Source organism: Myzus persicae, unplaced genomic scaffold, assembly GCF_001856785.1.
Source record: "Myzus persicae strain clone G006 unplaced genomic scaffold, MPER_G0061.0, whole genome shotgun sequence".
Taxonomy (NCBI): domain Eukaryota; kingdom Metazoa; phylum Arthropoda; class Insecta; order Hemiptera; family Aphididae; genus Myzus; species Myzus persicae.
In genome coordinates this window covers 153,579-168,284 of record NW_019102436.1, presented here as the reverse complement: position 1 = coordinate 168,284, position 14,706 = coordinate 153,579, and the positions used below count along the sequence as shown (strand labels likewise).

The 14,706-nt window shown below is 27.4% G+C and overlaps 1 protein-coding gene across 1 annotated transcript in view; it reads right to left on the bottom strand.

The window, feature by feature from the left end:
- LOC111032160 overlaps nt 1-14,706 on the bottom strand; it is a 151,412-nt gene that overhangs the window by 136,104 nt on the left and 602 nt on the right. The gene's annotated exons all lie outside the window — the stretch shown is intronic.

Here is a 14,706-nt window from a genome sequence, read left to right as displayed (position 1 = left end):
AATCATAAATTTAATTATAGTTCCTCATTATTACCAATTTATTATTATTATCGGTTTTCATAAAAGTAATAGAAAATAAAATAAAATAATAAATAAATAGTACAATAATAACTTACTGAACATTTTATATTTGAACAATTTGAGACTGATTGCTCATAAATAATTTCTACGGGGACATGTTTACTACAATCAATATTTGGAATTCAATGTTTACTGACATTGTTTCTTTTTTCTTATATAATGTGTTAACACATTAAAGTTAAAAGTGTGTGTTCATCTTTCAATCAAACATTTTTGGATACAAAAGACTTTCAATTTTTGAACTCGAAAAATATGTTAAGCTAAAAATAATATTGGAGAACAAAATATGTCTTAGTTCTATTCAAAATTTAAAATGTATTCATTACCTATAATTTGTTTATTGATTTATTTTATGATTTAATAATTATTAACCTTTTAAAAAAAATTATCAAGTACCAACAAAACATTAAGATTTTTTTTAAAGGGAAAATATAAAAGTATAGGTAACCCCTTTGCCTGAATTTCTAAATCGTAATTAAAAATAACTGTTGAGTATTTGATTTTTTATTGGTACAATAACCTCGGCTACATGGGCCATTGGGTTTACTAATAATTTAAATTAATAACATATTATTAAGTGTACTAATTCTAAATATTAATTTTAAACTTTGGTTTGAAGATTGGTTGCTGTGATGAATTGGATGATGTTGGATACGGGTTGAGCGTGGTTGTGGAGTATAAGTGATTCGGGCAGGTTGTGACTAATTCTGATGTTAGGGTATGTTCTGTGTTCAATATCACTATATTATTATTGATTCAAAGTTGTATTTATCTATATCGTGGACACATTAAAGCTCGACATAGGGTTATTACTTGAATAATTAAATGTTCATTAAGTCAATGGAAATTTGATGGAAATTCCAGGGAATTCTATACTTAAATAGGCTAAACTCAATTGTCTAACTGATAGTTAGATGCTCTTAATATATTAGCGGATCTCAGTGTAAATATATAAATGTATATAGTATATATATTATTACGCACTGCATTTATTGCCATTATACTCTAAGAGCATCAGAAACGTATATTATATTTATAATTAAATATGTACTCTTAGTGACTTTTAGTATTTTAAAGATAATAACATTCAGTACATTGATCGGTGACTTTACATTTAACATACGATATAGATACTTTCAATTGTATTATTATTATTATATTGGAGTTTTAATCGTATAATTATAAATGTAGTGATAATATAAATGACCTGCCCATTAGTCCGTACAGTTAGGATAGTTCAAAAACGAATGAGATACATAAAATATGATATGTTTGTGTAACGCGACGTATATTTTGTTTTTAATGGCGTAATAAATAATAGAAACCTAACACATTTTAATGCATGTCTAATGTCTATAGAGTAAAGACATACACCTACTATATCGAATATATCCACTGTCAAACATTTATCCAACAAGACCATATAATCCTCTTTTATTAGTACATTTCGGATTTAATAAAAATTCGTGGGCAGGCTATGAATAACACAATTAATGTTTGTAGGTCATATATTGCACCCAAAATACCTATAAAGTTATATTAAATATTGAACAAAGTGCCTTAATGATGTGCGGACGCATAGTCATCCAGTTAGTTACAATTTTTATTGTCGGAAAGTTCAATAAAAGATCTAGATATGTCACGTGAAAAGAAGATAACACTTTGTGATTAAGGATTGCACTTTAGGGTTTTATAACGAAAAGACCGCATTCATTGATCGCAAATTTTGGGCAGCTGGCTATTATAGTAAATACACGTATAAAAACAACAGGGGATGTACAATGAACTGTTATTTTATAAACATCCTACCCTTATATGGTGCCGTACACTGTATAATGTAGAGATCATTTTTTAATTTAGAATAGTAATACCTATGATTTCGATGTTCAATGTCGATCTAACTAATCCAAAATACAAATAAACATAAAGACTGGCAAATATTTTCAATTTTAAGTATTTTTAAATAAAAACCATTCTAAGCATTTTAATTTAATGTGTGTAACCATTTCGAGTTGAAATGACAAAAATATATTTTAAGTAATATTACATAAATTCATTAAAATTTTAAGAAAACCGTTGTGGGGGGCCATCGGTTATACACTTCGTAAAATAAGAATAATATATTAAACTGATAAATACATATTGAAACAATAAGTGAAGTGTATAATTCTGGTAATACTTGATAATTTATAAGTGGATACTATGGTGTTATAAATAATTGTAAGAACTTATAAGATTATACTATTTATTAATTATTATATAAATAGATATCTATAGATAAAAATAAAATAAAATAATAAATATATTAATTGATTAATAACAATAAATTTATACAAATGACAGATGGTTTATATTATATTTTATACTTTGGACAACATTCCTCAGTCTGCCATGGGCAAGTCTTGGATCGCGCAAAAAACTAAAAGAAAGTTCTAAAAAATCGGAATAAACAAATCACACAATATTATATGATACGCTTCTTTCTGTGGAAACGTTGATGGTACGGACACCAACGGTAAATTTAGAGAGTGCCTGGCTAATTTCTAGGGATTTTTATAACTAAAAATATATCCAGAACGATATATTATATTTAATTTAACAATGTGCCGATAGCACTACTACAAACAAATATCTAAAATTATTTAGCTCGAGTTGAACAATAATTATTAAGACATCAAAAACGAGTAGCGACGAAGATGCTATTGCGATATTATATAATCCAAAATTCACGTTAATAAAACAAAATATTATGCACTGCGATGTGGTTTTGACGACACAGCTGCAGATGATCTACTACTAAATTATTATAAATTTGCAATTATGTACAACAGTACAGCACGATCAAACAAACGGTGAATATATTATTATATAACAAAGATAATATAATATAGAATAATTAATGAAATTGTAGTGATTATGACAAGGGACTGGTATTGTGAAAGAGCATGTCGCGAACAGTAATAATAATTGTATTATAATTTGTCGATTTATTTTATCAGAATAATACCTATGGTGTAACTGCTGTCGGTTGTTGTAATTGAGTCAATGCATAATAATATATTAATTAACACAATACATTTAAAAGGTACCATGGTAGCAACGGGTTCGTTACTAAATATAGGTCAACAGCCAACGGGTGATTCTGTGCAACAGACAAGTTTAATAATTGTAATTATTGTGGTTGGATCCCGAGACAAAATAGTGCATGCAAAATAAAATTAGGTAGTCACATTGTATGGTTAGTAAGATATTGTTCGGAAATAAAATGAGTATTTTTAAGAGCTGCACAATAATAACTGATGGTAGATTGGTTTCTGTAAACAGACTAGGGAAGTGTGCAAAATTAAGGGTTTCCCTTCCCTGGAATGGGGACTTTCCTGGCAATTCCCGAGGGATCGCGGGAACGGGGTGGTTCCTGGAAGTAAAGACAATTAAAACGTATATATTTATAAGTATGGTTTTTTCTCATAATACTTTATAATAGATTACAAAGCTCTTATAATCATTTCGATTTATACAACCTATAAAGCTGTCGTAAGTATCTTACCCACATAATAAATAAAAGTACAGGTAGTACAGTAATATTGTATGTGCAGGCAGGTATTAAAAAAATTGTATAACTATATTCATAAATGTTTTGCAACTGGAAGTACATTTTTAAATCCAGCATAAAATAATAGATATAACAGTATTCAATTTTAATTTCATAATGATATAAGTACCTATATGCAGTTAATTTGTCATAATATACCTATACAGTGTGATTCAATATGCATTCTCAACCTAATATTTTTCTTCAATAATAAATTTGTTCAAATTCTGGTATTAAGTTACTTTTAAATATACTTGAAGACCGTATTTTGAAATTCTCGAGATTTTTGTACTGCTTTAAAGAATGTCTTGTGATGATACAAACTTCTGATTTTCAAATTAGAAACTCCCTTCTGTTTCGCTGTACATAAATGATTGGTGGATAACTTTTTTTTTGAAGACCTTGAAGTGCAAAATTTAAAATTTAAACGAATATTTTTTCAGTTATCAAAGGTCTATACTAAGGATATAACTAAAAAATAGTCCTTAAAAATGGTTTTACAAAAACATAAAAATATGTCAAATTGGATCTAGTATTTTTATACTCAGACCATTTTTAAATGTTTTAAATATTGATTAGCTAGAAAATATTAATTACTGAAGTTTTCAAATCACCAAGGCTTTTATAGCTTCCAAACCCATAACCATGAACATACTAATTCTTAGTACACGCAGTTAAACAACTTAAAAGTACTCGTTCAAAATTTAATAATTCTACATATTCAGAAAAATAGTTCTAAATAATTTACATTTGAAAAAAAGAAGTTCTTAATTATTACAAAAATATCTTAAATTTGAAAATATGCCATTTAATGTTATATTAAAAAATTCCAAAAATCAGGTTTTGAATAACTGCATCGTTGACAAAAAAGGGGTTGGGCATGTTTGATGAATCATCCTGTATAATAAACCAAGTATGAATAATTTGTATTTAGAACATTCGAATGATGATTTCCTGATGTCTTTTTTTTTATTAAATGTATTTTGTATTTTAATTATTAATTTTTGATCAATCAAAAGAAAATTACAACTAATTGTTTTTGCATTAATTATTTTATCAAAAAAATTTAATATTTAATAGTAATAATATGCCATTATCTACCTAATGCAATAATTAGTAAATAGTACACAATTGATTATTATAAAAACGTGGATTTTAATGTATTAAGACTAATAAATATGAATTATTAAAAATGTACACTAAAATAATTTACAATACGCTAAGAAAATGTAAAAAAAAAATGCCTCAAAATTATGTTTGAATAATGTAAAATATAAAATTCAACATTTTGTTTTCCTTAACTATTCTTACTAAGCACTGCTTTTAAAGGTTTATTTATATAAGGTTCATTATAGGTAGCCTACCCACTGCTATCTCTATTACGTACGTCTGCGTTTGGTAAATACAAAATATACCAAAGCAAAATAAATAAATATTTAAGCTTTTTCATTATTATTTTTTTTTCTATTAGATCCAACTTTACTCAAACATATGAAATATACCAAAAATTCCATGATAATATAAAAATGGATTAAAAATGCTAAATATTATTCACATTTTAATTCTAAAATGTATAAAACGAATTTTTTCTTGGAAAATATTGTTGGAAACTCGCAGACTTAAATGTTATTTTCATTTAAATTCCTAATTATCGAACATTTTCCAATATTCTTGGACCTACCATTTCTTGGAATTCTCGCTAAGCTATGTTCCTGAGAATCATTCAACAAAACTCAAGAAGAACACGATCTTTTTAGTTTAAGTTTAAAACTTATATAGGTGTAGTTTGATCATGACTTAAGCACGGATTTGATCATACAATGGTGTTTAATTGGACACACCAACTTAAAACTATTATTATTATCATAATTATCAGGATTATTATATAATATAGCTCATTATATCATAACCAATATACCTAATTGTATTTTAATTCCTTAAATTAGACATTTTTACACCAAGTAAATTTTTTTTTGCAAAAGTTTTATTTTTATTTTTCAAATGAAGAACAATTGTATTCAATAATTACAGTATTTTCAGGGTATACGATATACTGGTACAAATGTCTGAACTTAACCTTTTTACTTTGTACTTATTCTATAATAATACTGAAAACACAACTTTACGTCTTTTTTGATAATTGTATAAGATATAAGACATTAATCCACGTTGTCTCTGTCGAATTTAACTGATAAATACAATTGCAGTTGTTTTCTATTAAATTCTGTTTCCATTATATTCTAGTCATTATAAATACAGTTCAGAAACATCAGATACGAGAATTCAAAATATATAACATAAGCCATTAGTTCATCTACAGTTATTGTTGTATAGAATATTAATCATTTTAATGGTTTATTTCGATCAAATTTTGTCGAATGATTATCGATTATTTTACATTTTTAAAATATAAATAATTTTTTAAAAAAGTATAAAAATGTCAAATTAAAATAGTACAATAATGTGAACATATTTTATCTATAATAACTAACTGTATCCTACATTATTCTTCATTATCAAATGTATATTTCAATAATAGGTACATGCGTATATTGGAGTTATGTTGATATTATAAAATAACACTAATAATTATTATTATTCAATCTGGAATCTTATAAATGGAACTTCAGTTCAGTCACTTGAATTTTGAACAATCGAAAATCGACTGTATAACAGATTTACTCTAACAACCGATGAATAATTTTAAAAATATCTATGATTCAATGTTTTTTCCAAAAAACAGAGTAAACCACAAGTGTGGCAAGTTATGGTTTTTTTTTATATTCATTGGTTATTTGTTCAATTATTTGATGGGTGTGTGTAAATTGCACCAAAATGTACTCAACGTAAAAATATATTGACCAAAAACAGTGAAATATAATTTTAATTTGCACCAAAATTTAAATCAATACACGGTGTATGAGACCAGGCTACATAAAAAAAACTACCTGCTACAATAGAAACTAATGAGGTTCAATATTTTTCCCATGATCGGCTTTCATATGTTGTTTATTTGGCACAGTTGTGTGACTTACACTGAATGCAATTAAATTATAAAAAATTCTTATTTGTTAAGGTATCTAATTCAAAGATTCTTAAAAAAAATTTAAATCTAACAAATATCATCTTTATTAAAATCTTGATAAACAGTATTTCATAAGTATACTGTGTTTACATTTTTTCAGACTCGGATATGTCCAATGTAAGTATTTTACTGCAAAACAAACATTTACAAAATTAATAGTATAACTAAAACACTTTGCATATTTATGCACATTTATGCATCAAGATCAAAGTCGTAGCTTAAAGAATATTATAAATATTGAACATGCATTATCATTGGTCGTATAACTACACAAACTTCGAGTTACAATCATTATGAGTTCTTTTAATACCACAGCTTTAACAAATAAGGAACATTAAAAACAAACAATATATAAGTAAATTAAATAATATTATACATATATCTGTAAGATGTTGAATTAAACTCGGATAGTTTCATTACTTTAAAATACATAAAAATTCCAGTGTGTATTTTATAACATAAATATAATTATGACTTATAAATTCAAATCTAAGTTCGTTAAAAAAAAAAAAAAATTAAAAATTAAATTATGTACTTCAATTGTTTTATACTATGATAAAATGAGTGCATAAAAAGTCAATGTTATGTACAAAATAATGATTATAATATAAGCATGTCAATTTCTTGGATGAGTGAATTTAAAAATGTATTTTGGTTTACACAAAAAATATAAGAATAAGAAGTATGTTTAAAATTATATCCACTGTATTTAATTATAATTTTAAAACACATGTCATTATCATATTCATCATCATAAACACATGTAGCTTTGATTAAAAAGGGGTTATATCTTTCTTTAAGGTTATAGTGATACACATACTTAATATAATCTGATATCGATTAATGTTAGACAACAAAACAAACACCTAATGAAAATTATATTCAAGTCGATTTAAGTATATTATACTGAGTTTTAACTTATTAGATAGCTTAAACAAATAATACAAATTCACTAAGCTGGTGTAGCCGAATTGCCTATTCGTATTGCCGTGCTATAATAAATTATATTATTGATGTTAATTACAATTTTTTTTTTTTAATTCATGCGGTACCTGAATAACTAAAATATAAATTTCAGATCGAAAGTGTGTACAGAACTATCAAATATACATGGTGGACACATGTAAGTGTTATTATATGCAACTGATGTCGTTTTCCTTTATACTAATTTTTCCCAGCTACTTGTTGTTTATTTTAATTGGACTGTTACCTGGACCAAGTTCAATAGTATTTTTTTTTATTGTTTGAAAAAAAAAATCATTATGGCGTGTGAAGAAAAAATGTATGCAAAAATAACTTAATACTCTACTTACAGAGTAGTATAGTAGAAACAATGAAATAAGGAATGTGTCCAAGTCACTTACCATAAATACATGTATACGATTTCACATACGCTGTTTCGTTGGCCGTACTGGTAGAAAGGTAGCCATGAGATGGACCAGTGCATTTATCGGTGACTACGACCCGAGGATATCCCTGATATAATTTAAGGGCTGGAGTAGGAGCTCTTCCCAGATGATACGTCAAGGAGATGGAAGATTGGGTCGTCGGTGGAAAAACAGAGGCTGGCTTTTGACAAGATAGTGGAGACGAATTTCAGGCTGAAAAAGGCTTCAGAGCGTATCAGGCAGGGAAGAGGACGGATAGGGTAATATTGTGGTGCTATTCTGTGAGCCGAAGGCCATCTTTTCAGTGCGGTTAGAGGCCCTCACCTATGTTTAACTGATGTTGAGTTGGCAAACAAACGCTACGAGACCGGGTGGCAGTATTGTGCTAAACAGTTCCCACTCGTTTGTGGGTAGGAAAAAAAGTATATGCATTTCAGTTTTAAATGTACAATTAAAAACGTCTAGAGAAAAATTAATGTCCGCTAGCGTGTGCTATATAAATTTGACTAGTTCGAATATTAGAATTTAATTAACATAATTTTTTTTATTTTCAACATAATTTATCGTAGCCCAACTTCCATACAATTCTCCTCGAATTATGTTCCAGAAGGTCCTCTACTCGAAACGGTTTACTTTATTGCTCAACATGAAATGGTTCACATGTTGTGTCTGAGTCATATAACATCAAAGCACTGCAGCAGTTCTATCTAGTTTTATATTAATTAAATTAAATTACAAAATTAATAAAGAAGTCGTCAGATGACTTGTTTATTGTGTACCAACTGGTAAAGCCACTATCAATGTAATATAGTAAATTAAAGGATCCCCGTACTAGGTTACAGTATAAATATTACGTATAAAATACCTTTTTACTCCCTTTTATTGCACTCAGCACCAGCACATGCTTGTCAATATAGTCATGGTTATCAATACCATTGTCAGTTGTATTCAAATTTGATTAAATTATTATTATTTTTATCCCCTCAGATGTGTAAATTATTATTGTCTTTAATATATACAACAGGGTTTTAATTCATATGAAATTAATAAAAAAATGTATACATTTAAATTGGTATATTCCTATAATTGCAGAGTGCAAACGCACTATTCTTTTTATTTATATGATTCATTATAAAATAAAATATAATTGTTTATAATATGCAATTTTTATTTATATGGTTTACAAATGAAAATTGACGATTTCAACGTATTAATAAGTTAAGTCAACGCTGAGCTATAATATAAACTATTAATTATTATTTAATTTAAGACTCAGGTTCTAATAAAAATTAGGGACGAAGAAACGTTTCAAATTACTATCCTTACTCGTTTTGTAATTTGTTTTATACTAAACAAAGTACTTTTAGTATAAATTATATAAGCCTGTTAATTCGTATACAACTCAGACGTGGGTCCAGTGAGACAACATTTTGTTCTTGAGTATTTTTTTTATTAATGTAACATCAATTTAAATTGTATTTCAAAATTATTAAAAATATAATTAAAACCCACTTGGGCCAATAATTCATGTCTATATCAATGAATGTTTTTTGTACACCAAAAGTTACAAATAGGTACCGTATAAAAAGTTCATTGGCAAATGACATATTTTAATTAATCAGTGTTCGACGGTCGGCCTATACAACTCAGCACTAAATAAAATCGAATTTTAAACTCGGTTAGATGTTGAACTTTGTAGTCGCTTTATTGTCCGCATTGTTTTCCGCCAGTATAATATGATAATGTCCCTGGTCCTCCGGAAGGTTGGTTGTTAGAGAGATTCCAATTTCAATCGAAAGTTAGTTTATCCACTGTTAGAACTTATATTTTTGGTCATTAGTTATTAATCAGAGTGAAAATGATTTAATGACTATAATTTTAGTTACAAGTGTAGTGTGTACGTGTGTCCAGTTCCATATGATATTCAATACATCACAGTTCTTGTATTTTTATATCTCAGACATTAAACAGAATGAATATTTGTTGACAAAAAAATTGGAAAATATTTTTTTATAAACATTTTGAGTGTAACCTATCTAATACAAATCCTCAATTTTTATGTGTAATAAGTGAGTCAAATATATGCAGATAAAAATAATTATAGTGGCCCTGTATAACCACTATGCTATGGATAATGTGGATCTGTATAATATATTAATTAAAGATAAACCTACTAAAAACATATATCATAATATACACCCAGTTAGACTAAATAAAAATGAAATCTTTTATGATGCTTATTATGTTGTACGAAATTAAACCCGTTCGAAATATCAAAAAAAAAAATCAGTTCTCCTCGGTTAACTCTGAATGTGCACCTACATGCATTTTCTTTGTTTTACTATTTTAAATTATCAAATACATGTATAGTGTCCTTCTCTGTACTTCTTAATATTATCAATATAATAATACAAATAACCAATATAATTTATTTTGTTATATTCTACACTTACTACAATCACACAAGCAAGCATATGAGAGTTTAATAATAATTAACACGAAAATAAATATAGGTAAGGGGAAAGCGCCTATATACATTAAGGTAATTTTTTGTTTTTCGATAATGATTTACTATGGAACGGATTTTGAATTAGTGTAATCCAGCACTTGCATTTTCTGAAAATGTATGCACAATAGGCCAGAGATGGTCATTCAAAAATAAATCAAAAATTGTTTTTGAAAATATAATATTCACCCTTTGTCCAGTTTTCCATCAAGGCTGTAGGATTTATAGTTTATATATTTGGTAATTACCTCATTATTTTTTATCATGAATAAGATTAGTATTATTGTCTTTCCGAGATAAAATATTAATTTAAGTTGACATTAATATTTCATTGGTTGTAAGCTTATAACTTATAACTTGTACAAGTTAAGTACCTATCTAAAAGATCTAAATGTTTTGCTTAGTAATGAAGCTCATAAATTTGACCTCGTAATGAAATCTATTGTGTGTTGCATTTACTTAATATAATTCTCAGTGACGACAGAAACATAACTTTTTTTTAAGTGTCCAAAACATTTTAAATATTTTGTTGTCGTAAAAAATGAAAAGTATTTTCCAGAGAATTTTCTTTGAAGTTTTCATTAAATATTAAATACAATATATTTGAAACGTATTCATATCGTGCTGCTGATGCCTGATGGTATTAAAATTAAATTTCTTTTAGAACAGCCATTTCGGTTTAAAGCTGAAGTTATTATACTTGCAAACATCACTATGTTTGTGTACATATACATACATAAAGTTTAGGAAATGAAAAACCTAGTTACAAAGTGTAATATTTTGGTATCAACTGCAATTCTGTAGAATGAATATATTTCAAACTTATTTTATGACTTCAGTCATCTACATCCAGTGATGTTTTAAATAATATACAAATGCGTCAGATTGCACCCAGTGCATTTGTATGCCCGTGTTAAATGGTCTTAGATCCATGGACACTTGTATTATGATTGGTAAATAAAATGACTCAAACTATAATAATATAAATATTATATCAACTTTCTGGCTTAAACTATCAAAAACAAAAAGAGTATCCGTAAATTTAAAAAGTTTTAACCATATAGGTACCTCTAAAGTTTTCAACTCCATCGTACATTATGTATGAAATAACCTAATATTAATTATTACTTTAAAAAACCACATCAATATGACTGAACTTATAACTAGTATTTTTTGTAATTTCTGATTACTTTGATTGCCCTTTAGGCTATAAGTGAATCATATTAAATCCACAGCATAATAATTTTAATCAATTTAAAACAAATACTCAACGATTCCTATAAAGATACTCTTATTTTTAATTAGCGTGTAATAGCAATAAAATGGTACATATTACGTATCGAACATTAAGATTAAGATTAATTACTATATTTATTTGTATACTTCTAATCTGTTTGCAATGACCGACTTTGTACTTTATACCACTTTAAAATTATTAATTTGGTATATTTTAGTCAATTTTTGTTATTTTTTTAACCACTGAAGAAAATACAAAAATATACAACTTTAATAAATAATAAATGATTGACATATAAGCATACATTTTAATTTGCTACGAATTTCGGAATAAACTTAAAATTAATTCGTTTTAAAGATGATATTGATATTTTTAAATAATAAAATGATGAAATGTTAAAATTATAATAAATTATAATTCTTTAATAAATTGCTATTTTTAATCTTGTGGAAATTTTAATTGCACGACCACAATATACTATAGCTCAGATAAATTTATTTTATTTTTTATGCACAACAGATGTTACACCAAACCGTTTGGCTTTGAATATCTGATAAAAACTTTTAAAATGTATTGATAGGTACCTACATTAAAATATATTATTTTCACTGATCAATTGGTTAACAACAAGCCGTTTCAATAATATTGGTTGTACTTTTTTATTTTAAAACAAAAGTACATTCAATAAATTAAAACAATGGTAGTTGTATTAAAATGTATACTTGTTGCGGATCAATATTCGGACTTTTGGATTTTTAAATTAATTTATGAATTATTTTTTATTCAGACAGGATTAAAAAATCGTATGAATTGTTTATGTCATATAAACAGAAACTTAAAACAAAAATGCCTACCTAATTGTGTCGGTAAATTCAATAAATTCCATTTTTAATTTGTCTAAATGTTGATAGCCAGTGTTGTTGTTATTAGGTACTTATTATTATTATTACTATTGAAATACTGATATTATTACGACGATGCAAGTCTGAACGAATTATAGACGTACTCTGTCATCGGAACAAATCGAATTCCGAGTTGGGTATTAAGACTAAAAATTGGTTATAAGTATATAGTATTATTGATATAATATTGTGTCCCGCGGAGTTCCGTCGGCAGAGGCTTAGGCGGTTTACCGGAAATGCGTACTTGTGTCATGTTGCACGATTAAGAAACTCAGAAAGGGTTGAGGGTATAAAATAATAGTTTTTCAATCACGTCACATGACGACGTCTGTAAGTAATAATATATGTCGACGGCGGGATCTGCGACGAGATTAAATAAAGCTGTCTGTATAATACTGCTGCATCATCGCCATTGTTGACCACCACGACAAAAATAATATGCAATACGAATATTATTATGGCATAATAAATGTAATGGTTGTTTGCTACTTACAAACACACACACACACAACACACACACACACACACACACACGTGCGTGCGTGCGTGCGTGCGTTTAGTATATAGTAATAAACCTATGTAATGGTCGTGTGTACAATATACGACAATATCTCTGGCCCAATAACGAGTTTCTCAAGTCGAGTTGCGGCAGTAATATCATCCATAACATTTGACTTCCCCAGTTTTTTTTTTACGACCGTGTCATTTCGGGTTTTCAATAGAAAACAAACACTTTTCCTCCTCCTCGGAGCGAATTTTTTGTTTCACTTACCTTGCTTTTGCCTACTGTGGATATTCAGTGCAACCTATAGGGATTATGTTTTCAAAAATATGGAGGTCAACGGCCAACGGGTGGAAAAAATTGGCCGATTTATAGTTACTGACGAACATTAAACTAGAACTAAAAATTAATTTCCAATATGAAATAATATAATATTATGACATTATTATTGAGCCATCAACCCAGGCCAGCGGGTCATAAATAATGCCCAGTTATTAGTTTTTTGTTTTGTACAAACATAGTTTAAACAATAATCTTCAATAGATTAAAATGTTAATGCCCGTATTATATTGAATACGGGCCATTGACATATACAAAAAAAATAGGGAGGCAAAAGTATTTTGTGTATAAACAATATATTATTGACTCCGTTGGATGACATACGTACATGTAGGTAACATTGACTTAAACTAGTTGTTTCCCACATGACAAAGTTATCCTAACCAAACCTGTGGGGGGGGGGGAGTACTTCACTATGTAATGATAAATTAGATAAAAATATATATATATATTATTGTTGTATTTCCCAAGTTTTTTTTTGCATGTAATTGAAATAAAAATATTTGTAATTTCTATCTATTTGTAAAAAAAAAGAAATTTGAAAATTGTCTCTAGACCTCTAGTTTTGATGAAAACAACTATGGACTTTTAAATGACAGATTGTTTTTTCAAAAATCTATCAAACACTGCAGTATCGGACTGGCTGACAATTGGGACCACATACCATTAAAAAGATAAAAAAGATTAACTGTATTTAATTATAACGGTAAAAAAGGGTTGGTAGTTAATAAAAAAATTATAATCAAAAATGTTTTACATACTTTTTTACAATAATTGTGCGAATAAAATTTAAAAAAAATGCACCTACCTATTCCTTGTTGTAAACAAAAAAAATAAATTAATATAAATAACATAAACTAAATAGTATAAATAATTATTATATTCTAATAGTTAAATTTCAAACTCATCGCTGAACGATGATAACAAATCAATAATTTCATAATTTTTTTCGTACATTCAACGGCGTATTCTTCAACAAACAGACAAGTTGAAATTCCAGATATTGATGACTTATCTTTGAGTTTTAAAATTGCTCGTTTTCATTTTACTGCTGTAATGTGATGCGTGGAAGTA